Genomic DNA, 23,468 nt, shown 5'->3' on the forward strand with positions numbered 1-23,468 from the left:
TTAACATGAATATTTTAATTCCCACTTTTGACCTGGTATGATTGCTCTTTATGTGGAGTCTGGCTACACATTTTGCAAAAAATAGTCAAATAGGAGGAAGTGGAAAAGGATGCTTTCTCAGAATTGGTTTGGTAAAGAAAACATAAGAAACACCTACAATTGCTATTGTTTCATTCTCCAGATCTATGAGAGAAGATGACATGTAGTACAGTCACAAACTTGTTTTAAATTAGACAATTTTGCTGACTGTCTTGACTTCAGATCATTCAAAGCTCATTGAAACTATTTTCACAAAACTATTTTCACAGATAGAGTAGATGCATGAGAACATGCATAAAACTTGTTCTTATTGTTTTCTTTGGAGCCACCATAAAATAAAACTACATTTGCATAGCTATCCATAATTGATCATTTTTACCTATATGAATTATTTAATTTAATACTTACTATCCTGTGTGATGGGTATAATGATATCACCATTTTCCACATGAATCAGCTATAACCTAGGAAGGAGCAAAGACATTCCTCAGGTTATGTGGCTGGTGGATGACAGATCAGGATTTTAATGAGAGAACCAGCATGAGGGAGAGCTTGATAGAAAGCATAAGAGACAACTTGAGGTAGGGGAGGGTCAGAGAAAGAGGGAGATGCAGACTCCCTGCTGAGCAGGGAGCCTGACTGGGGGCTCTATTTCAGGACCCATGACCTGAGAGAAAGGCAGTCACTTAACTGACTGAGCTACCCAGGTACCCTAAAGTCAGGATTTTAATCTAGATTTTTAGCTCTAAGTTCAGTGCTCCTTCTATGTTATCTATTTCCATATTTTCCGCATGGGGAAGCTTTGTTGTCTAGAGTGCCTAGGCCTTTCCTAGTTTTAGCACTGAAAGTCCTGTTTTCCAACAAGCCTCCCAGTCCCAGGTAAACCAGGATGGTTCATCACCCTAGTTGTCATTCAGATTGTATGTATAAGTTCACCCTCTTTCTACTGTACAGTGCCCATAACTAAAACACAACTGTGATGTCACCAGATTTGATGTTTGTTTTATCCCTGTGCTCCTATTTGTCATATGTTTATCCTTTGCATATAGAAAACAAAGATTTAGAGAAAATAAGTATATGTACTTTTTGTTTCATACCTAAACAGGCACTTGATAAAGTCTATTTAATAATTCTGTGATAGGCACCATGATTCATGTTTAGGAAAGTGCAATGAAGACTAGATTCAAGGTATGGGTCTACTCTTCGTTTATGAGCAATACCTTTCCCTTCTTCTGGATCTCACTTTCCTCATCTGAAAATAGACATAATAATCCCTGTCCTGCTCATCCCATAATGATGAAATAAGATACGTGTGAAAATAATCTAAAAAGGGCTACGTATATTAGCAATGTTGTATTAGAAATACAGGAGGTAGATGATGAGCCTAGTATCACCGGTAGCGTGTTTGTGAAACAGCTTGGTTCGTGTCGGCCATTTTTGTACTCAGGACTGCCCTGGAAGGCACGCAGTGGATCATTAAGGCAGTGGAAATCAACAGATTAGCTCTGCCACAATCATATTATTCTGCCTGCACAGACATAACCTTAGCTTTGCCCTCATGATGGCCACCTGATAGCTGAGAACATAGCACTCTTTCATCCTTCTTGGAGCCAATTTACCTATTTACTGAATTTGCCAAATATGTTCCCTGCCTCTGGGTACAATTTGCAATAGGCAGGATGTCCAATCCTGCCATTAGTACCTAGACCACTTCTTGTATGACACAAAACAAAAATAGCCCCACGCTAGTATTTCTAGATATTCAAAGTAAATGTAATTTAAGAAAACTAACAATGCTAAATGCTTGCACCTTGGAGAGCTTGTAACCTCATCCAAAGAAGAAATGGCATGTCATAAACCTCCTAGATCTCTCAAACACCCAGTTGTTTTTGCTAAAGAACTTGGTAATGAGTGAATGGCAAAAGCCTGAGATTAAATCTGAGGGGGAAAAAACTGATGCTAAAGAGACACAGAAGGGAAGAGGCATTTGCAGTTTAGCATTTCACCATACGTTTGGGCCTTTTTCCAAAGTCAGAATGAGACCCAGGATGAGGCTGTTGTCACAGTGACCATGACAGCTGAGCTGAGACAACGTCTTGAGGTTGGTGAGAAGCTTCCCCCCACACACACCTACTACCAGGAAAACACAGATAGCAGCAAAATTGTTAAATCAGTTGGTGCTTTGATACATTGCTACCATCCTTTATGATCCCCAGCTACATCCTCAACTGGTGATTATTTCAGACTGACTGACAGGCTAGCAGCCTCTCAAGACAACCTTTTACTTTCTACCACCTTCTTGGATGATGATTGTGGGTAAAATTGGCAATAACCTCTCAGAGTGATGTTCTGCCCTTCCTTTTTGCCCCCACCAAAGTCTAATCTTCACACAGTAACCAGAGAGATCCTTCTAATTTTTCCATACCTCCCTATCTCATACTGAGTAAAAGGCAAAGTACTTACTATTACCTACAAAGTTCTCACCATCTACCCTCACATTCCCCAGTTACCTCTCTGGTCTCACTTTTAACTTTCTTTCTTTCTTTATTTGAGATAGAGAGAGAGTATGCATGAGCATGAGCAGAGGGAAAGGAAGAGGGGGAGGGAGAGAGAGAATCCCAAGCAGATTCCTCCACTGAGGGTGGAGCCCAACATGGGGTTCAATCTTACAACCCTGAGATCATGACCTGAGCTGAAACCAAAAAGTTGGACAATCAACTGACTGAGCCACCCAGGGGTTCCTCTCTGGCTTCATTTTTTTACTGCTGTTCTTGTTCACTCAACTCTTGCCACACTGGCTCCTTTGCTACTCTATATATGTATTAGCCATTCCCCCTGCTTGAGGATCTTTGAACTTGTCCTGTGCCCTCTGAATAGAATGCTCTTCTCCATATTATTTGCATTTCTTCAGCCCTTTAATTAAATGTCATCTTCTAAGTGATCCCTTCCCTGGTCTCTCCATCTCAAACTGAAACTCTCATTCAGGATACTTTCAATACTATCACCTTTTCCTGCTTTATTTTTCTCCCTGGTACTTAGTATCACTGTCTAACATACAGTGACATATTTTACTTACCTTTATATTGTCTGTCTCCCTCAAAAAATATTGTAAGCTCTAAAGTGAGGATTTTTGTCTGTCTTGTATCCCTAGTACCTCTAAAAGGGCCTCATTCATAGCAGGCACTTATTAAATATCTGCTAAATGAATTAATAATTTAGTGAACAAGTGTACAGGATTAATTCTCTGGGATAAACCACTGACGCTGTTTTCTTTTCAGGAAAAAAGAATGACTGAATGTCTTAAACAATGAAAATACATATGCCTTCATTTGCAGATAAATGAACGATATACTGAGATACATAAGGGCAGGGAGAATGCCTTCCCTATCTGTCCTCAGAGATGCCATCATCACCCACTCCTTACCTGGGATGCTTAACAGATAAGACACATTAATTGGGTAAGATGCAAGGACTACTTCCGGCACAGGTAAAACTACTTTGATTTTCTAATCTATCCTAACATGGGAATTTATTGTGTGCCAGACCCTTTATATAACCATCTGAACTGCTCACACAAACTTATCAAAGTACACATAATTATTTTTACTTTTTTAAGATTTTGTTTATTTATTTATGTATGAGAGAAAGTGGGAGGAGGAGCAAAGGGAGAGGGAGGGAATCTCAAGCAGACTCTGAAGTGAGTGTGGAGCCCTATGAGGGGCTCAGTCTCATGACCCTAAGGTCATGACCTGAACCGAAGCCAAGAGCTAAACATGTAACTGACCGAATCACACAGGCACTTCATTATCCTTATAGAATAAAAACTAAGAGAAATTGGGTGACTTGCTGAAAATAACATGACTAGAAATATACAGACCTGGGTTTCAAACCCAGGTCAGTAGCACACCGAGACTCTGTTCTTTCTGCTTTACCATACTACTGTAGTTGAAGGGAGGATGTATACTCTTATCAAGATTTTCATGCTGAACAATAGGTCAAAATCTTCAGACTTGGCATTACTTAGGAACTGCAGTGAGTATTTTCCATTCTTAGCTATGGAAGGCCTTTGCACAAATTATTTGCTGCCCTGGCCCGGCCCTGTAGCACATCACAATAAATGTCAATCTTGCAGGCTGTTGACTGTATTTGCCTGTATGTCCCTCACTATATTTCATTTCCATTAGCAGAGCTGGAGCGGGAAGACCAAAACCAAAATTTTGCACTCTGTCACATAGCAGTTGGGAGAAGTGAAACACATGTACTCCTTGTTTATGATATGCTAATATGCACTAAGGAATTCCAAGCCTATATGATGGTACAGAGAAAATTCCCAGAAACAAAATGTTCCAATGAACACCAAATGAGTGGAAGGCACTAGGCTTTCTTGAGGTTTGGCAAACGATATTCCTCCCCTTCTTTTTTTTTTCCTCCCCTTCTTATAGCCACTCTCTCTCCCCAAAAGGAAAGTCTGTTATTCATTCAATGTATGTTGGATGAGCATGGTCAGGCCCTGTGCTAGGGGCCAGGGTGAATGTGATTCCATCTACTAGAGGAGACAGACATAATCCGATGATAAATGACTTCCTAGTGTGGCAAAGACTATAGTGGGGGTAGAAAAAGGATCCAGGGATGCCTGGGTGGCTCAGCGATTGAGTGCCTGCCTTTGGCCCAAGGCATGATCTCGCAGTCCCAGGATGGAGTCTCACATCAGGCTCCCTGCATGGAGCCTGCTTCACTCTCTGCTTGTGTCTCTGCCTCTCTCTTTCTGTGTATTTATTTCATGAATAAATAAGTAAAATCTTTAAAAAAAGAAAAAAGAAAAAAAGAAAGAAGATCCAGGGAGTACATACAGAGGAAAAAGTTTGACTTTTTCTAGAGGATGTAGAGAAAATTTTCCAAAAGAAATGTCAAAGAACCACTCAAATAATTCTTTTTAAATTAGCCATTTATTGAACACCCAATATTTTTCAAGTTATGATGTTGGGCCATATTCATCTAGATGTTTACTTTAAATGAGGACAGTGAGGAGCTTACATTATGGCCAGTTCACTGAAGTGCAAGTAGTCCTGACTTCACCCCACACATACTGATGGCTCTGGTATGTGGCCCAGAGCCAGAGAAGAATTTCTTAACACTGACCAATAACACTGTAATACTAGCCCTTGATCACAAGGAGGGCAGATGAAAACCTAAATTAGCTTTCAAAGGCCAAAGGACACAGAATCCATTCAGTTGAGTGGTTTGGGAAACACAGGGCAGAGAGTGGGGGAATGGGTAGAAGCCCAGAATATGGGACTACCGACCTTATATGAAAGTTTATAATAGCGCAATTCTGTGATTTTTTTATATTGAGTTTCTGCTTCTGCTTTTTTTCTTAAAGATTATATTTATTTATTCATGAGTGACAGAGAGAGAGGGGGAGAGACACAGGCAGAGGGAGAAGCAGGCTCCATGCAGGGAGCCTGTCGTGGGACTCGATCCCGGGTCTCCAGGATCACACCCTGGGCCAAAGGAAGCCCTAAACAACTGAGCCACCCAGACTGCCCCTGCTTTTGTTTTAGATGAAGGTCTAATTGCTGAAAAAAGTTTAGTAAAATAACTGGAATTTAAATAAAAATTTGAAGAGAAAAATAAACCAATCCACTCACTAATTTTACAGGTATGGGAAACTGAGGCTCAAAGGAAATTTGCCCCAGACAATGCTGTGACATTGAGCGTATGATTTTACTTCTATGAGCTTCAGTTCCCCCATCTGTGAAATGGAAATTATAATAGCATATTCCTCTTATTGTGTTTTGGAGGATTCATTGAGCTAATGCATTCAAACACTTAGGCCAGTGCCTGAAACATAAGAGATATGGGGAAAAATTGATTACTACCAGGATGATGATGATGATGATGATGATGATGATGCAATTAGTTCCAGTTACTTATTTAAAACTCAAGTTTCCTGCTTTGCAAACCAGCATTCTATTCTGTATATTACATTGGCTCAAGACATGCCTCTCAGCAGCATTGGTCAGCATGAGTTGACACAGTTGATCACCCCTTCTTCCGGATTTACTTCTTACATTTGGGTTTCTGGGAAAGGCACTCACTGAGTTTGTCCTCCTACCTCATTGGTTGTTCCTTCTTAATCTCCTCTATATCCTCCTCATTTCCCTGACCATTAGCCTCAGGGCTCAGGCTTCAGGTCTCTCCTCTCTTCTACACTCATTCCCTAGGGCATCTTATTCAGGCCCATGGCTTTAAATTCCCTCTATATGTTGGAGAATCAAAAATGTTTATCTCCAGCTCAGACATCTCTCTCTGAATTCCAGAGTCATGATACCAAACAAGAATCTCTATTTCAATATAGACATCTCAAAGTAAGCATGACCAAAATAGAATTCTTTTCTCCTAAATTTGCTCTTCCTCCCGCCGTTCCCCATTTTAGTAAATACCCCCAACATCATCCCAGTTGTTCAAACCAAAAATCCAGACACCTTTTCTCTTTTCCTCCCATTCCATAGCCAGTCCATCAGCAAGTCCTGTTGGCTATGCCTGTAAAATTCATGATATTCATGATATTCATTATTTACCCATTTCTCATTCCTGCATTGCTAAAATCTTAGGCTAAGTCACCTCCAATCTAATCACTATGTACTCACTCTTGCCATCTTATAGACCATACTCTGTAGCAGCCAGAGTAATCATTTTAAAATCATTATCAGGGAGGGGGGGCAAGATGGCAGAGGAGTAGGGTCCCCAACTCATGTCCCCACCAACTTACATAGATAACTTTCAAATCATCCTGAAAACTTATGTGCTTATGAATTCGACCTGAGATTTAAAGAGAAAACAGCTGGAATGCTACAGAGAGGAGTTTGTGCTTTTAACAAGTACAAATTGTTTTTAGCCACTCTGCACTGAGCAAAATGACTAGAAAGAACTTACCACAAAAGAAAAAATCAGAAACATTACTCTCTGCCACAGTTACAGAATTTGGATTACAATTCAATGTCAGCCAATTTAGCAGCACAATTATAAAGCTACTGGTGGCTCTGGAAAAAAAGCATAAAGGATTCAAGAGACTTCATGACTGCAGAATTAAGATCTAATCAAGCCGAAATTAAAAAACAATTAAATGAGATGCAATCCAAACTGCAGGCCCTAATAACGAGGGTTAAGGAGGTAGAAGACAGAGTGAGTGACATAGAAGACAAGTTGATGGGATGCCTGGGTGGTTCAGTGGTTGAGCATCTGCCTTTGGCTCAGGGCATGATCCTGGAGTCCCAGGATCGAATCCCACATCAGGCTCTCTGCATGGAGCCTGCTTCTCCCTTGTCTGTATCTCTGCCTCTCTCTCTTTGTGTCTTTCATAAATAATTAAAATCTTAAAGAATAAAAAAGAACACAAGTTGATACCAAAGAAGGAAGCTGAGGAAAAAAGAGAAAAACAATTGAAAGACCATGAGGAAAGGTTAAGGGAAATAAATGACAGCCTCAAAAGGAAAAATCTACATTTAATTGGGGTTCCAGAGGGCGCTGAAGGGATAGAGGGCCAGAAACTTTATTTGAACAAATCATAGCTGAGAACTTCCCTAATTTGGGGAGGGAAACAGGCACTTAGATCCAGGAGATAGAGAGGTTTCCCCCCCTTAAAATCCATAAAAACCGTTCAACACCTCAACATTTAATAGTGAAACTTGCAAATTCCAAAGTTAAAGAGAAAAATCCTTAAAGCAGCAAGAGACAAGAGGTCCCTAACTTATATGGGGAGAAATATTATTTTAACAGCAGACCTCTCCACAGAGACTTGGCAGGCCAGAAAGGGCTGGCATGATATATACACGGTACTAAATGAGAAGAACATGCAGCCAAGAATACATTATCCAGCAAGGCTCTCATTCAGAATAGAAGGAGAGATAAAGAGCTTCCAAGATAGGCAGAAACTGAAAGAATATGACACCACCAAACCAGCTCTGCAAGAAATATTAAGGGGGACTCTGTAAAAGAAAGAGGACGCCGATGGAAATAACCAACAAAAACAGGGACTGAATAGGTATTATGATGACACTAAATCTATCTTTCAATAGTAACAGAACCTGAATGGGCTTAGTGATACCATCAAAAGATGCAGGGTTTCAGACTGGATAAAAAAGCGAGACCTCCTCCCCCCAAAAAAGCAAGACCCATCTATTTGCTGTCTACAAGAGACTCATTTCAGACCTAAGGACACCTACAGCCTGAAAATGAAAGGTAAAGAACCATTTACCACTCCAATGGTCCTCAAAAAAAGCAGGGATAGCAATCCTATCAGATAAATTAAAGTTTATCTCAAAGACTGTAGTAAGAGATGAAGAGGGACACTGTATCATACTTCAAGGATCTATCCAACAAAGGACCTAACAATTATGAATATTTATGCCCCTAATGTGGGAGCTGCCAAGTATATCAATCAATTAATAACCAAAGTAAAGACATATGTAGATAATTCTACACTAATACTGGGAGACTTTAACAACCCAAAAGCATAAGATACCTAGGAATAAACCTAACCAAAGAGGTAAAGGATATATACCCTAAAAACTACAGAAAACCTCCGAAAGAAATTGAGGAAGACACAAAGAGATGGAAAAATATTCCACGCTCATGGATTGGAAGAATTAATATTGTGAAAATGTCAATGTTACCCAGGGCAATTTACACGTTTAATGCAATCCCTATCAAAATACCATGGACTTTCTTCAGAGAGTTGAAACAAATCATCTTAGATTTCTGTGGAATCAGAAAAGACCCTGAATAGCCAGAAGAATATTAAAAAAGAAAACCATAGCTGGGGGCATCACAATGCCAGATTTCAGGTTGTACTACAAAGCTGTGGTCATCAAGACAGTGTGGTATTGGCACAAAAACAGACACATAGATCAATGGAACAGAATGGAGAATCCAGAAGTGGACCCTCAACTTTATGGTCAACTAATATTCGAAAAAGCAGGAAAGACTATCCACTGGAAAAAAGACAGTCTCTTCAATAAATGGTGCTGGGGAAATTGGAGATCCACATGTAGAAGAATGAAACTAGACCATTCTCTTACACCATACACAAAGATAAAATCAAAATGGATGAAAGATCTAAATGTGAGACAAGATTCCATCAAAATCCTAGAGGAGAACACAGGCAACACCCTTTTTTAACTTGGCCACAGCAACTTCTTGCAAGATATATCCACGAAGGCAAAAAAAACAAAAGCAAAACTGAATTATTGGGACCTCATCAAGATAAGAAGCTTTTGCACAGCAAAAGAAATAGTCCACAAAACTAAAAGACAACCTACAGAATGGGAAAAGATATTTGCAAATGATCTATCAGATAAAGGGCTAGCATCCAAGATCTATAAAGAACTTATTAAACTTAACAGCAAAGAAACAAACAATCCAATCATGAAATGGGCAAAAGACCTGAACAAAAATGTCACAGAGGAAGACATAGACATAGCCAACAAGAACATGAGAAAATGCTCCGCATCACTTGCCATCAGGGAAATACAAATCAAAACCACAATGAGATACCACCTCACACCAGTGAGAATGGGGAAAATTAACAAGGAGGGAAACAACAAATGTTGGAGAGGATGTGGAGAAAGGGGAACCCTCTTGCACTGTTGGTGGGAATGTGAACTGGTGCAGCCACTCTGGAAAACTGTGTGGAGGTTCCTCAAAGAGTTAAAAATAGATCTTCCCTACCACCCAGCAATTGCACTGCTGGGATTTACCCCAAAGATACAGATGCAGTGAAATTCCAGGACATCTGCACCCCAATGTTTATAGCAGCAATGTCCCCTATAGCCAACCTGTGGAAGGAGCCTCGGTGTCCATTGAAAGATGAATGGATAAAGAAGATGTGGTATATGTATACAATGGAATATTACTCAGCCATTAGAAACGACAAATACCCACCTTTTGCTTCGATGTGGATGGACCTGGAGGGTGTTATGCTGAGTGAAATAAGTCAATCGGAGAAGGACAAACATTATATGGTCTCATTCATTTGGGGAATATAAAAATTAGTGAAAGGGAAAGGAGAGAAAATGAGTGAAAATATCCGTGAGGGTGACAAAACATGAGAGACACCTAACTCTGGGAAATGAATAAGGGGTAGTGGTAGGGGAGGTGGGCGGGGGGTTGGGGTGACTGAGTGATGGCACTGAGGGGGGCACTTGGTGGGATGAGCACTGGGCGTTATGCTATATGTTGGCAAATTGAACTCCAATAAAAAAATAAATTAAAAATATATATACAAAAATAAATTAATTAAAAAAATAAAATCCTTATCCAGATAATGTGCTTCTGCACTGACTTCTCATTGGACATCCTTAGGCAAAGCAGCATAGCCCTGCTCTCACTCCCAATGCACTCTTTCTCTCCTGCTTCTTTCCTTCCTAGTACTTACCACATTTGAAATTTTTTATACCTGTATATATATATATTTTTTTACTTGCTTACATTTTTAGACGTCTTACACAGACACCCACACCCACACGCACTGGCCAATGGAATGGCATTGCCTTGAGGAAGGAACTTTATCTTCCCCATTGCTCTATCCCAAACACTTAGAACAGTGCCTGGTACAGTAGACCTTTAGCAAATATTTTTTGAGCACATGAATGAAAATAGAAACCTCAATAGAGACTTGATTTTACTGGGTCACAATGTTCCCTGTCTCTGTGAAGCCCCATTCCCAAATGTAGTCCACATTCTAAGTAAGACCATAGGGAGTTTGGGAAGAAACTGCTTTCCACCTCATCTTAATCCTGACAGGTGAATTAAGCATCAATATAGCTCTCAGAGAGTATTCTTTTTGTGGCAAAACTGATTTCTCTAGTCTACAAAGGATTTTAATGAGAAAGGATCCATCACGATCAAAAGTACTGTTCCTAACTATGCACATGATGAATGTTCAATAATTAAGATCTTCCAACTATTGTCACTTGTTTGGCACATTCCAATTATGGAGGATGCTATAAATAAAGAGATTAAAAACATCACCTGTTGCAAACATTGTATAGGAGAAGAGCTCCTGCACAGAACCCTTCTGGATAATAGCTCTGATGATGAATAGCTTATTGCTTCAGAAAGAAATGGACTTGTAAAACTATAGACACAGGGAAGGAGGAAAAGATCACACTGTGCAGGGTCACTCCAAGTCAGCATCAAGATCCTTGAAAACAGGTCAAAGTTGGAATTAAAAAGCAAGATTGTCCCAAAGCAACAATGCACAATATACAATTAGGGAAGCTGTCCAATGGATGAAGTAAAAAGTGCAAGGGTTTTTCAACATCTTCAGTCATTGTTCAGCTACATGGGAAAAAAGAAGAAGGGAATAGAAGGGAATTTGGCCTGAAGTTTATAGCACAGTAGGTTGCAACACTGAATTCATGCTAGAATCACGTTTAAATATTAAAAGCCACTCACGCCCAGGATTCACTCCCAGTGATTCTGATTTAATTAATCTGGAGCAAGTCCCAGGCACTAGTATACTGTTTAAGATTCTCACGTGATTCCAAGGTGTAGTCCCATTTGAGAACCAGTTTTTAGCTAATCCAAACCTTCAGAAGGCAGCCTGTTTCTTTAACTCTGGTTCTCAAAGTTGGTCCCCAGACCTGCAGCAACAGTATCACTCAGGAATATGTTAGAAATGCAAATCATGGGGTCTCATCACAGATCTACTGAATCAGAAACTCTGGGGACGGGGCCCAGTGATCTGTGGTTTAACAAGCCCTCCAGGTGATAATGCACACCTAAGTGCAAGAACCACTGCTTTAACCAGCAGTAAGAAATTAAAGTGAATATATTCCCCCCCCCAACTGTAATAGATGTAAATAGAGATGCAAGGAGCAACTAGAGGTACGTTGACTACAAACTGAACTGAAGCTGGGTCTCGGTTTTTGTGCAATTCTCACTTGAAGAGATGTTAGTGAGTTACGAATGAGCACTGAACAAAAATGTAAATATAAGATTAAATCCAAGTTTAGAAGATATCTGGAAATATTTAACAATTAACAACAAAGGTACTGGTTCATACTTAGAAGACTTTTTCCTTTTAAAAAATATTAGTCCTATAGCAGTGCTTTTAAAAAATTAGTGTGCTACAGAAACCTGTGGGTAACTTGTTAAAAATATAGATTCCTGGGCCCCATACCCAGATATTCTGATTTTATTTTTTAAAGATTTATTTTATTTGAGAGAGAGAGAGCAGGCAGAGAGAGGGGGAGACAAGCAGACTCCCTGTTGAGTGGGGAGCCCTACACGGGGCTGATCCCTGGAGCCTGAGATCATGACCTGAGCCAAAATCAAGAGTTGGACATTCAACGGACTGAGCCACCCAGGTATCCCCAGAGATTCTGATTTAGTAGGTCTGGAATGAGACCTATAAATTTACAGTTTCAGTAAGCTTTTTAGGTGATTCTGTTGTAGGTGGTCTTCTTACCAAACTTTAAGAAATGTACTCTATATGAACTTAATTTTATCAATGGGTTGACCAAAAAGAATTCTGATTGAATCTTAATGTCAGTGGTCTAGATGGTAGATGAAATGTGTATGTTCCTTATAAATTTAGTCATATGACCTTGCAAATAAAGATACTTACTGACATCATTCTGGTGGCTATATGCTAACTGGGAACAAAATAACTGACAGGATTTAATGGCCTCTTGAGTGCTGAATCCACATGCCAGAATTAGAAACTAACAACAATAATGCCAAAAATAAAGTGGACATGTGGAAGCTCACTGCAGCTTATTTTCTATTGTCAATTTAATTCTTGTTTGGGACCTACTTATTTAAACTCTATGAATAAATTTCCTGAGTTCATCTCAGAGTAATTTTAGGGTATCTTAGAATACCTATCTTGGCATGTAAAGTAATGAAGAGGTCACCTTTCTGACTGACTTATACTACACCAGCCTAACACCATACATCTCTAGTCATAATCCATAAATATTCAATGATGGTAATGGCATCTGAAACATTCCCCTCTATTTCCAGCCTATGCCTGATGTATGCTAACATAAGCCATAAATGGAAGATGAAGTAGTCTGCTATTCAGCTTAAAACAATATATTCTGTGCATGTACCAATTACATACATACACATACAGAAACACAATCATATCACAGGACTTTCAAACTCCACCTAGCTTTTTACTCTCTCACCTCAAGGTCTCGTTGAACTTAATAGAACAAGGACAACTCATTCATTGTCATAGACCAAAGCCATTGTTTAGTCTCCTTAGGATGCTGCTTTGGGTATGGCCAATCCAGGCGATTGTTCAGGTCTTGATCTTTGACAGATAGAAGGGTTTATCTTCAATAATAGGAAGTAACTAGTTCCAGGCTGAACATAAATCTAGTTCTGCCTAATAAACCTAAAAGTAAGAACTAAACTTATCATTCTCTTTCCAAGTGGTATCACTATGTCCCAGAACAAAACGCAAGAATATTTATAGGAATACAAAAAAATATATATACAACCCCAACAAAGTAAGACTCACAATATCTGGCATCAAATAAAAGGTTACCGTGCATGCAAAGTGGCAGGAAAAAATGACCCATAATGTGAAAATAACCCACCAAGACTGGCCCACTACTGGAGTATACATTACTATAAGCAGAAAAGGACACTTAAAATTTATTCTACTGTATTCTACTGTATTAAAAAGTTAAATAAAGATATGGAAGATATAAGAAGAACCTAAATAAAAGTTGTAGAGATGAAAACTACAATGTGTGAGATGGAAAATGCTACTAGATATAATTAATAACAGACTAGATATTGAATTTTAAAATGTCAATACACCTAAATCCACAAAGATAGTATATGAAACAAAACACAAAGAGTAAAGGGGAGAAAGAAGAGTAGGAAAGAAAAAATATTTGAAGATGATGGACAATAAATTTCCACATTTGATGAAAATATAAAAACACATATCCAAGAAGATCAAGAAAACTCGAACCAAAGAAGGAGAAGGAGAAGGAGAAGGAGGAGGAGGAGGAGGAGGAGGAGGAGGAGGAGGAGGAGGAGGAGGAGGAGGAGGAGAAGAAGAAGAAGAAGAAGAAGAAGAAGAAGAAGAAGAAGAAGAAGAAGAAGAAGAAGAAGAAGAAGAAGAGGAGGAAGAGGAGGAGGAAAGAAGAAGACCACCACATGAATTTACATCATAATCAAACTTCAGGGAAGCCAGTGATAAAGAGAAAATCTTAAAAGTAGAGGAAAAAAGACACCTAATGTAGAGAAACAAAGAAAGGAATAACAGATTATTTTCATTGGAAACAATGTAAGTAGGAAGACAGTGCAGTATTATCTTCAAAATACCAAAAGAAAAAAAGCTGTCAAGATAAAGTATCTTCTAAAAATAAAAGGGACAAAAATAAATAAATAAAAATAAAGGAGACATACCCACATACTTTTGAGTATATACCCAAAAGAAGTGAAAGCAAGAACTTTAACAAGTATTTGTACACCCATATTCAAAGCAACATTATTTACCATAGTTAAAAGATGGGAACACAAATGTTCATCAACAGATGATAAACAAAATGTGATATACACATGAAGTAGAATATTATTCAGTCTTAAAAAGGAAGGTAATTCTGACACATACTACAACATGGCTGAACACTGAGGACTTTATACTAAGTAAAATAAACCACTCACCAAAAGACAAATATTGTGTGATTTCATTTATATAAGGTACCTAAAGTAGTCAAATTCATAGAGACAGAAAGAAAAGTGGTTGGCAGGGGCTAATAGCAGGGGAGTGGAGAGTTAGTGTTTGATGGGTATAGGGTTCTGGTTGAGAAAGATGCAAAAGTTCTGGATATGGATGGTAGTGATGATTGTACAACAATGTGAATGTACTCAATGCCACTGAACTGAATAATTTAAAATGGTTAAAATGGTAAATTTTATGTTATGTGTATTTTACTACAATAAAAAAATATAAAAATGAAAGGGAATTAAAGATGTTTGCAGACACACCAAAACTGACAAAATTCATCACCAGCAGACCCAACTGTTGGATGAATAAAAGCCAAATGCATGACAACTGTAGCACTAAGGCTTAAAGGAGAGAAATGGAAGCATACTGTTGTATGACTCCTATACTATATGGTAAGTTGTATAATAACACTTGAAAACAGATTGTGATTTAAGACGTATATTATAACTCCCTTCCCAAATACTAATAAAATTACAAAACAAAGACTTAAAGTTAATAAGAGATTAACTTATAAATGAGATTAAATGTGATAAAAAAATTTTCAATTGAGCCAAAATAAAGAAAAAAAACAAAAAAAAAACACAGGAAAGGGAACAAAGAACACATATGACAAATGAAAATTAAATAGCAAGAGGAGGGGATTAAACCTAGCCATATTAATAATTATATTAAATGTGAATGGTCTAAACACTGGAAATGACTCAACTGTCTATCCATATGTGAATGGATTAAACAAACTGTGGTATATCCATACAATGGAATACTGCTCATAAATACAAAGGAACAAATTGTTGATATGCAACATTTAGATATATCTCAAAATAATATGATTGAGTTAGAGAAGCTAGACAAATAAAAGGATATACTGTGATTCCATTTATATAAAAATCTGAGAAACATAAACTATTATACTGTGACCAAAAGAGTTTTCTGGGGCTGAGAGGAGATTCCAAAAGGTCCTGTTGAAACTTTGGGAGACAATGGGTATGTTCACTAACTTTATAGTAATAATGGTTTCATGGATGTAGACATATGTGAAAAGATTAAATTATGCACTTTAAATATATACAGTTTATTTATGCCAGTTATACCTCCATAAAGCTGTTTTGGTTTTTTAACATACTATGGGAGTTCTGAGCAGATAGACTCAAATGGATCACAGTAGTAGGACACGTAGGCTAAGTTTCTCATCCAATGGGTCTAAGAATGATCTCTAGGGTAAAGTATCCTTTTCTAGGTCTGTATTTTCCTTAAAATAATGGGAGTATGGAAAACCTTAAATTGTCTTAATGAATTAGTTTCATAGAACCTAAGATATAGAAGGATCTTAGAGGTCCAGTGGTTTTCAAACATTTCTCCATACAGCAATGGAATATTTCTGTGTTCTCCAGAATGTATGAGGGGGTTGGTGTTGCAGGGGTGGAAAAGATATAGGAGGTAATTCTTCCTTTTCCATTCTGACTCAATTAGAGTAGCTCTACTCTTGTCTGCTTTACGTACTGAATTCCATAGTAATCTTTTTTCCCCATTTTTCTTTATTTTTGAGAGGGGAGGATGGATAGAGGGAGACCAAGAGAGAGAATCTTAAGTAGGCTCCACACTCAGCATGGAGCCTGATGTGGGGCTCCATTTCACAACCCTGAGATCATGACCTGACCTGATCAAGAGTCAGATGGTTAACCAACTGAGCCACCCAGGTGCCCTGAGTAATATTGTATTTTAAAAAAACAAAGCACCCCATGACTAAAAAGATAAAAATGGAAAATCACAAGTATATCTCAAAAAGTGTGCTATGTGACTATTTACTACATCCATTTATTGTACTTATTGTAGTGTAGTTAAAATGTTAAAGAGATTGAGAGGTCCTGCTTACTATGCTAGTTACTCTAACTATAGCATAGCATAAGAAGGAAGAAGTTATTGAGCAAGAAAGCACAATGGGAAACCTAGATGACCTAATTTTTCATGAGCCAAATCTTTGTTTAAAATAATATAAATCAATATTAATAACAGCAAACATTCATTGAGCACTTACCATATACCAGGCACTGGGTAATCACTTTACATACATTAAGTCACTAAGTCTTCACAACCACCTTATGGAATAAGAGCTATTTATCATCCTCACTTGTAAGATATGGAAATTGGGGCATAGAGGGATTAAGTGGTTTGCTGAAAAGCATAGAACTATTAAGTGATGAAGCTAGGAACAGAACCTGTATATGCTTGACTCCAATGTTCTTGACTATTACATGCTGTTGCTCTGTAGATCAACTATTTTCAAACTATATGGAATTGGCTTATAGATTTGTTGGTGGTATGGAGAAAGAATGAGAATGGGGAAGGGAATCTGACTCTGACTCTTTCCCATCACTATGATCACTTTTTAATCACAACAGCGCTACTTCAGTTTGTTTATATAAGATTTCCACTGGTTACAAGTTTTCACTACTAAAAAAAAATGTAAAGAGGTTTGAAAAGTACTGATAATAATACAATCCCTTCATGTTACAAATGAAAATACAGAGGACACAAAGGGAATGTGCTCTACCTTCAGTAACAATAACAGCAAGTTAGTGGCAGGTCTTGACTCTGTCCAGCATTCTTTCTTATATGCTATTATTTCACTATGAACCACAACAAGGTCCCATCAAAATTTTAGTGGAATATATGAGTTTTGAAAAATAAAAGTGATATGAAAGTAAGTAATGTCTAAAGAGAAGACCCTATTCTGAAATTCAAAGTGAGCTGTACTCCTCCAGGACATGATAGCCATCTCTAACATCCAATACTCAAGGTAAAATACTTTCGCTTGACCACAAGTGGGCACTGAAGTGCACAAATAATACAATGCTCTAATGGAACTTTCTTAGTGCTTATCAGGTAGGAGTCTAGGTAGGAATTTAAACTTAAGCTTCAGACATCAAGCTTTTCATAGGGCTATCCATGAAAACTGAAGAGAAGATAACGACATCCAACCTTGCATCTGAAAATGACTCATCCAAGTTCTGTCAGAGCCAAGGTGCTAGGTTTGGTGCTCATCCTCTATCTCAGATTTCAGGGTCATTTTTTGCAGTTCCAAACACTAAGACCTCTATCTCAGATGTAAATCTCAGAACTTTGAGATGGCCTATGAAACTCCTGAATTGTTGCACAAAATTTTGCATGTAAATGTGCATATATTTAGTTTTCTTTAGAATCTTAAAGGAGTTCATACCCCCTAAAAGATTAGAAAATGCTAGTTTGGACTGAGTTTTTATGAGTGAACTGTGTATTAAGCCCTTTGTGAGATGAGAGGGAAGTAAGTTGCTTGACCTATAAGCCCCAGCAATAGTAAAAACTGAAGCTGGGATTTTATATTTCTCCCTGCCTGTCAGTTTAATCTCCTTTATGGGTAGCATGAGGGGAGAAAATTAAGAGAAACAAAAGCTAGATTATTTCTGTGTGTTCTGTTTATATGATGCCAGGTAACCTATTTAGTATAAACTTTTGCCTTTCAACCTATTGTTTCAGTGTCATGCAGAGGTAGTCTGATACAGTGGGGAAAGTATTAGCTTTAGAGACAAACAGATCTGGATTCAAATCCAGACTCCACCATTTTGGGACAATTACTTAACTTCTTTGGGCCTCTGTTTTCTAATTTATAAAATGGGAATTATAGGAACTACTTCTTAATGTTATACACATTAAGTGAGATTAGGTAAAGAGCCTGGTAAATAGAAAAGGCATAATAAATAGTAGAATTTTTTTTATTAGAATTTACTATTATCACCATAGACACAGTCTTTCTACTCCTGTTTTTTTTTTTTAATTCCTTCTACTTATTTCTCTCTGTTCTGCTAAATCTATTTATTTTCCTGATTGGCCCCTTTCTTCTATCTTCCTTGCTTCCCCTCTTTCTTTTCCAGTATCTTTCTACCTTCCTCTCTTTAATCTCTCTCCTTCTCTCACCATATATCTGCCTTCCCTGATATTCACCTGTCAGGAAAGAGGGAAACATGAAGCAACTTGAAAGACTCAAGACACGAATAGTCAAGGGAAAATAAAATCCAAATTTCAAGGATATCAGGTCTCATTATTGAAGTCCTGCATCTTCACCTGAAATCTCATCTATAAATATGCAATTACTTCTAGACTTACCATGTCTCCTTGAATGGCTCTATCTCAGCCAAAATCAATGTCAGGTTTCCTGTTGTACTCAGAGCTGAAAATAAGCCCCTGGGTGCCATGGAGATTTGAAGTTCTCCCTAAGCTCTTGAGCTTTTACTTAAATGAAAAGCCAATTATCCAAGCAACATTTACCTAAAAACCCGTTTGCTACATTAATTAATTAAAATATGATGCAAGCCCACATACCAATGCCACAGAGACAAGGAGAGGGTTGACTAATTTTTTAAAAAACTCCTTTAAAGCAGAAAACAAAAAGGAAGGATATATATTTTTTTAACTTATGTTTTAACTTAAAACATAAATGTACATTCCTTTCCCAATATATTGTAATTTTTCTTGTATAAAATTCACCCATAAGTGTCATCAATGATTTCTAGTTTTGGTTCTTTCTGCATGGAGTCAAAACTTGTAAAGCATACTGAGTAAGGAATCCTACGTTGTGTGATCTCATCGCTTCTCAGCCTCTTGGCTAAGATCAAGTGTACTATGTTGTGTGATATTATTCTCAATTATTTATAGAGGTCATAATCCCATTTGGCTTGACAGCACCATTTTTAGTGACATGGATTTACTGAATTTTTCCAAATAAGTTTAGTATTCTTTTGTTTTTATTATTAAATGTATCATATAAAAATAACTTATAATGTGTATGTAAAATATAGAGAATAAACATTAAATGAAGATCCACGTACTCACAACCCAATTTAAGAAATATATTATCACAAATAACTTTGAAGGCTCTTGTGTCAAGAACTGTGAAGGGTCTGAGATTTTATCCTACTTGCAAGCTGACAAGTTGGCCTGCCACAGTTTCATGGATGCTGGCAAAAATCAATCTAATTGTTTATCTTTATGCCAATATCATAGTCATGATTACCGTAGCATTATATTAAGACTTGAAAATCAGCTAGTCAAGTCCTCCAAATTTGTTCTTTTTTGAATTTGTTTTGGCTAATTTAGGTTCTTTATATTTCCATGTAAATTTGAGAACCATCTTTTTTAGTCAATTTTTTAAAAAAAGCATACCAACATTTTAATTGAGATTGAGTTAATCTGTAGATAAATTGTGAATAATTAACATTTTAATAATATCAAGTCTTCCTTCTGATTCATGGAAACAATATATCTCACTACTTACTAAGGTCTCCTCTGATTTTTCTCAGTCTTACACATCTTTTCTCAGATTAATCCATAAGTATTTAACATATGCTGAAGCTACTGTTAATAGCATTTTTTCCATGGAAATTTTTAATTTTTGCTAATATATAAAAATACAACAAATGTTTCATTGATGTATAGTTGACATGCAATGTTACAATAGTTTCAGGTGTACAACATAATGATTTAACAATTCTATATGCTATGTTTACCACAAGTGTAGCTACCATCTGTCACCATGCAACACTATTACAATATCATTGACTATATTCCTATGCTATAACTTTCATTCTTATGACTAATTCATTTCATAATTGGAAGCCTGCACTTCCCACTCTCCTTCACCCCTTTTGCCTATCCACCGCCATCCTCTCCTCTGGCAACTGTCAGTTAGTTTTCTGTATTTATGTATCTGTTTCTGATTGTTTTATTTCTTAGATTCTACATATAAGTGCAATCATAAGGTTTTTGTCATTCTCTGTCAGACTTATTTCACTTAGCATAATACTCTCTAGGGCCATCCACGTTGTTTGCAAATCCAAGATCTCATCTTTTTTTAGGCTGATTAATATTCAGATATCATCCATTTATCTATCCATGGATGTTTAGGTTGTTTCCATAACTTGGCTACTGTAAATAATGTTGCAATAAACATATGGAGGTGTACATCTTTTCAAATTAGTGTTTTTATTTTCTTTGGATAAAAACTCAGTAGTGGAATTATTGGATCACATGGTATTTCTACTTTTAACTTTTTCAGGGATTCTATATTCTATATTGTTCTCACAGTTGTTGCAACCAATTTACATTCCCACCAACAGTGCATGAGGATTACTTTTTCTCCACACCAACACTTGTTATTTCTTGTCTTTTTGATTCTAGCCTTTCTAAAAGGTGTAAGGTAATAATATATCATTGTGGTTTTGATTTGCATTTTCCTGATGATTAGTGATGAACATATTTTCATGAGTCTGTTGGCCATCTGTGTGTTTTCCAATAAAAAAAATGTCTATTGCAGTCTAATCAAGTGGGATTTATTCCAAGGATATGAGGATATTTCAGTATCCACGAATCAATGTGATATATCACATTAACAAAAGGATAAAACAATGATTATCTCAATAGATGTATACAAACCAATTGACAAAATGTAACATTTATTCATGATAAAAACTCTCAACAAAGTGGGTTTAGATGAAACATACCTCAACATAATGAGGGGCATATATGGCAAACACACAGCTAGTAACATACTCATTGGTGAAAAGTTGAAAACTTCTTCTACGATCAGGAACAAGTCAAAGATGGTCACTCTCACCACTTTTATTCAACACCGTAATAGAAGTACTAGCCACAGCAATAAGAAAAGAAAAAGAAATAAAAGGCCCTCAAATTGGTAAGAAAGAAGTAGAATTGTCACTGTTGTAAATGACATGATACTATACACTGAAAATTCTATAGGCTCTAGCAATAAACTACTAGAACTAATACATAAATTCAGTAAAGTGCAGAATAAAAAATTAATATACAGAAATCTGCTCTGTTTTTTATACTCTAATAATGAAGTTGCAGAAAGAGAAATTAAGAAAATAATCTCATTTACAATTTCACCAAAAAGAATAGAATACCTAGGAATAAACTTAACCAAGGAAGTGAAAGACAGACCTGTACTCTGAAAACTGTAGAACATTGATGAAAGAAATTGAAGATGACATAAAAATGGAAATATATATCATGCTCATGGATTGAAATAATTAATACTGTTAAAATGTTCATATCACCTAAACTAATCAACAGATCCAGTACAATCCCCATCAAAAAGCCAATAGTATCTTTCACAGAACTAGAGCAAATAATTCTAAAATTTGTGTAGAATTACAAAAGACCCCAATGCACTCTTGAGAAAGCAGAACAAAGCTGGAGGTTTCATAATCCCAGATTTAAAGATATACTACACAACCATAGTAATTAAAACAATGTGGAAATGGCACAAAAATAGACACATAGATAAATGCAACAGGACTGAGAGCCAGAAACAAACTCATACTTATACTGTCAATTAATCTATGACAAAAGAGGCAAGAATATACAATGGAGAAGACAGTCTCTTCAATAAACAGTGCTGGGAAAACTGGACAGCTACATGCAAAAGAATAAAAATGAACTACTTTCTTACACTATACACAAAAATAAACTCAAAATGGATTATAGGTTTAAATGTGAGACCCAAAACCACAAAACCTCTTAAAGAAAACATAGGCCATAATCTCTTAGACATTAGCCTTAGCAACATTTTTCTAGATATGTTTCTTCAGGCAAAAGAAACAAAAGGGAAACAAAAATAATTGAGACTATGTCAAAATAAAAAGTTTTTGTACAGAGAAGGAAACCATCAACAAACTTAAAAGGCAGCCTACTGAATAGGAGAAAGTATTTGCAAACAATATATCTGATAAGAGGTTAATATTAAAAAAAATAAAGAACTTCTATACAACTCAACACCAAAATATACCAAATCATCTCATTTTTGTATGTTGATCTTCTATCCTGAATCTCTGCTAAATTCACTTAGTTTTAGTAGATTTTTGGTAGATTCCATCAGATTTTCTATATAGAAGATCATAAAGTCTTAAAATCATGACAGTTTTAGTTTTAGTTCTTCCTTTCCTATTCAGATTTCTCTTTCTTGCCTTATAGCAATGGACAGAATTGCCTGCCTACTGTTGAATACAAGTGGTAAAAGATGACTTCCTTCCATTGTTTCATGATATCGGAACACAAACATAGTCTTCACCTTTACTCATAATGTTAGCTGTAGTTTTCTGGCTGGCACACTTTATCAAGTTAAGATTTCTTTCTATTCCTGGTTTTCTATGAATTTTTATCAAAAATGAATTGTGAGTTTTTGTCAAATGCTTTATCTGTGTCTATTATGGTGATCATAATGGTTTTTCTGTTTTCATCTGTTAATTATACTCATCTTTGAGAGTCAGCTTCTCAATTAAAAAAAAAAGGATACCATACTCTGCCTTGTGAACTCTAAGTACTTTTTGCCTCCCCAGACTCTCAGCTTTGACTCCTCTAATTACAGATTTTAGTGGGCTCTGCCTGGATTTCCTCCTTTGTGCCATGGGCTGAATACACTCTTTAGACAGTAATCTAAGGCTCACCTTATTTTTTTCCTGTTTCTCAGGTACTATCACCCTTTCTTCAACAATACCCAATGTCTTGAAAATTATTGTTTTACATGATTTGTCCAGGGTTTTTTTAGCTGTTTTAGGCAGAAGGGCAAATCAAGTTCCTATTATTCTATCTTGGTTCCGAGCAGAACTCTCTGAGTATT

At 36.9% G+C, this 23,468-nt stretch overlaps 1 protein-coding gene and 1 pseudogene across 3 annotated transcripts in view; one reads left to right on the forward strand and one right to left on the reverse strand.

The window, feature by feature from the left end:
- RTL4 (retrotransposon Gag like 4) overlaps positions 1-23,468 on the reverse strand; it is a 498,694-nt gene that overhangs the window by 448,632 nt on the left and 26,594 nt on the right. The window lies entirely within an intron of this gene.
- On the forward strand, positions 19,417-19,567 carry LOC144309315 (U2 spliceosomal RNA; annotated as a pseudogene).

The sequence above is a fragment of the Canis aureus genome, chromosome X (genome assembly GCF_053574225.1).
Source record: "Canis aureus isolate CA01 chromosome X, VMU_Caureus_v.1.0, whole genome shotgun sequence".
Taxonomy (NCBI): Eukaryota; Metazoa; Chordata; class Mammalia; order Carnivora; family Canidae; genus Canis; species Canis aureus.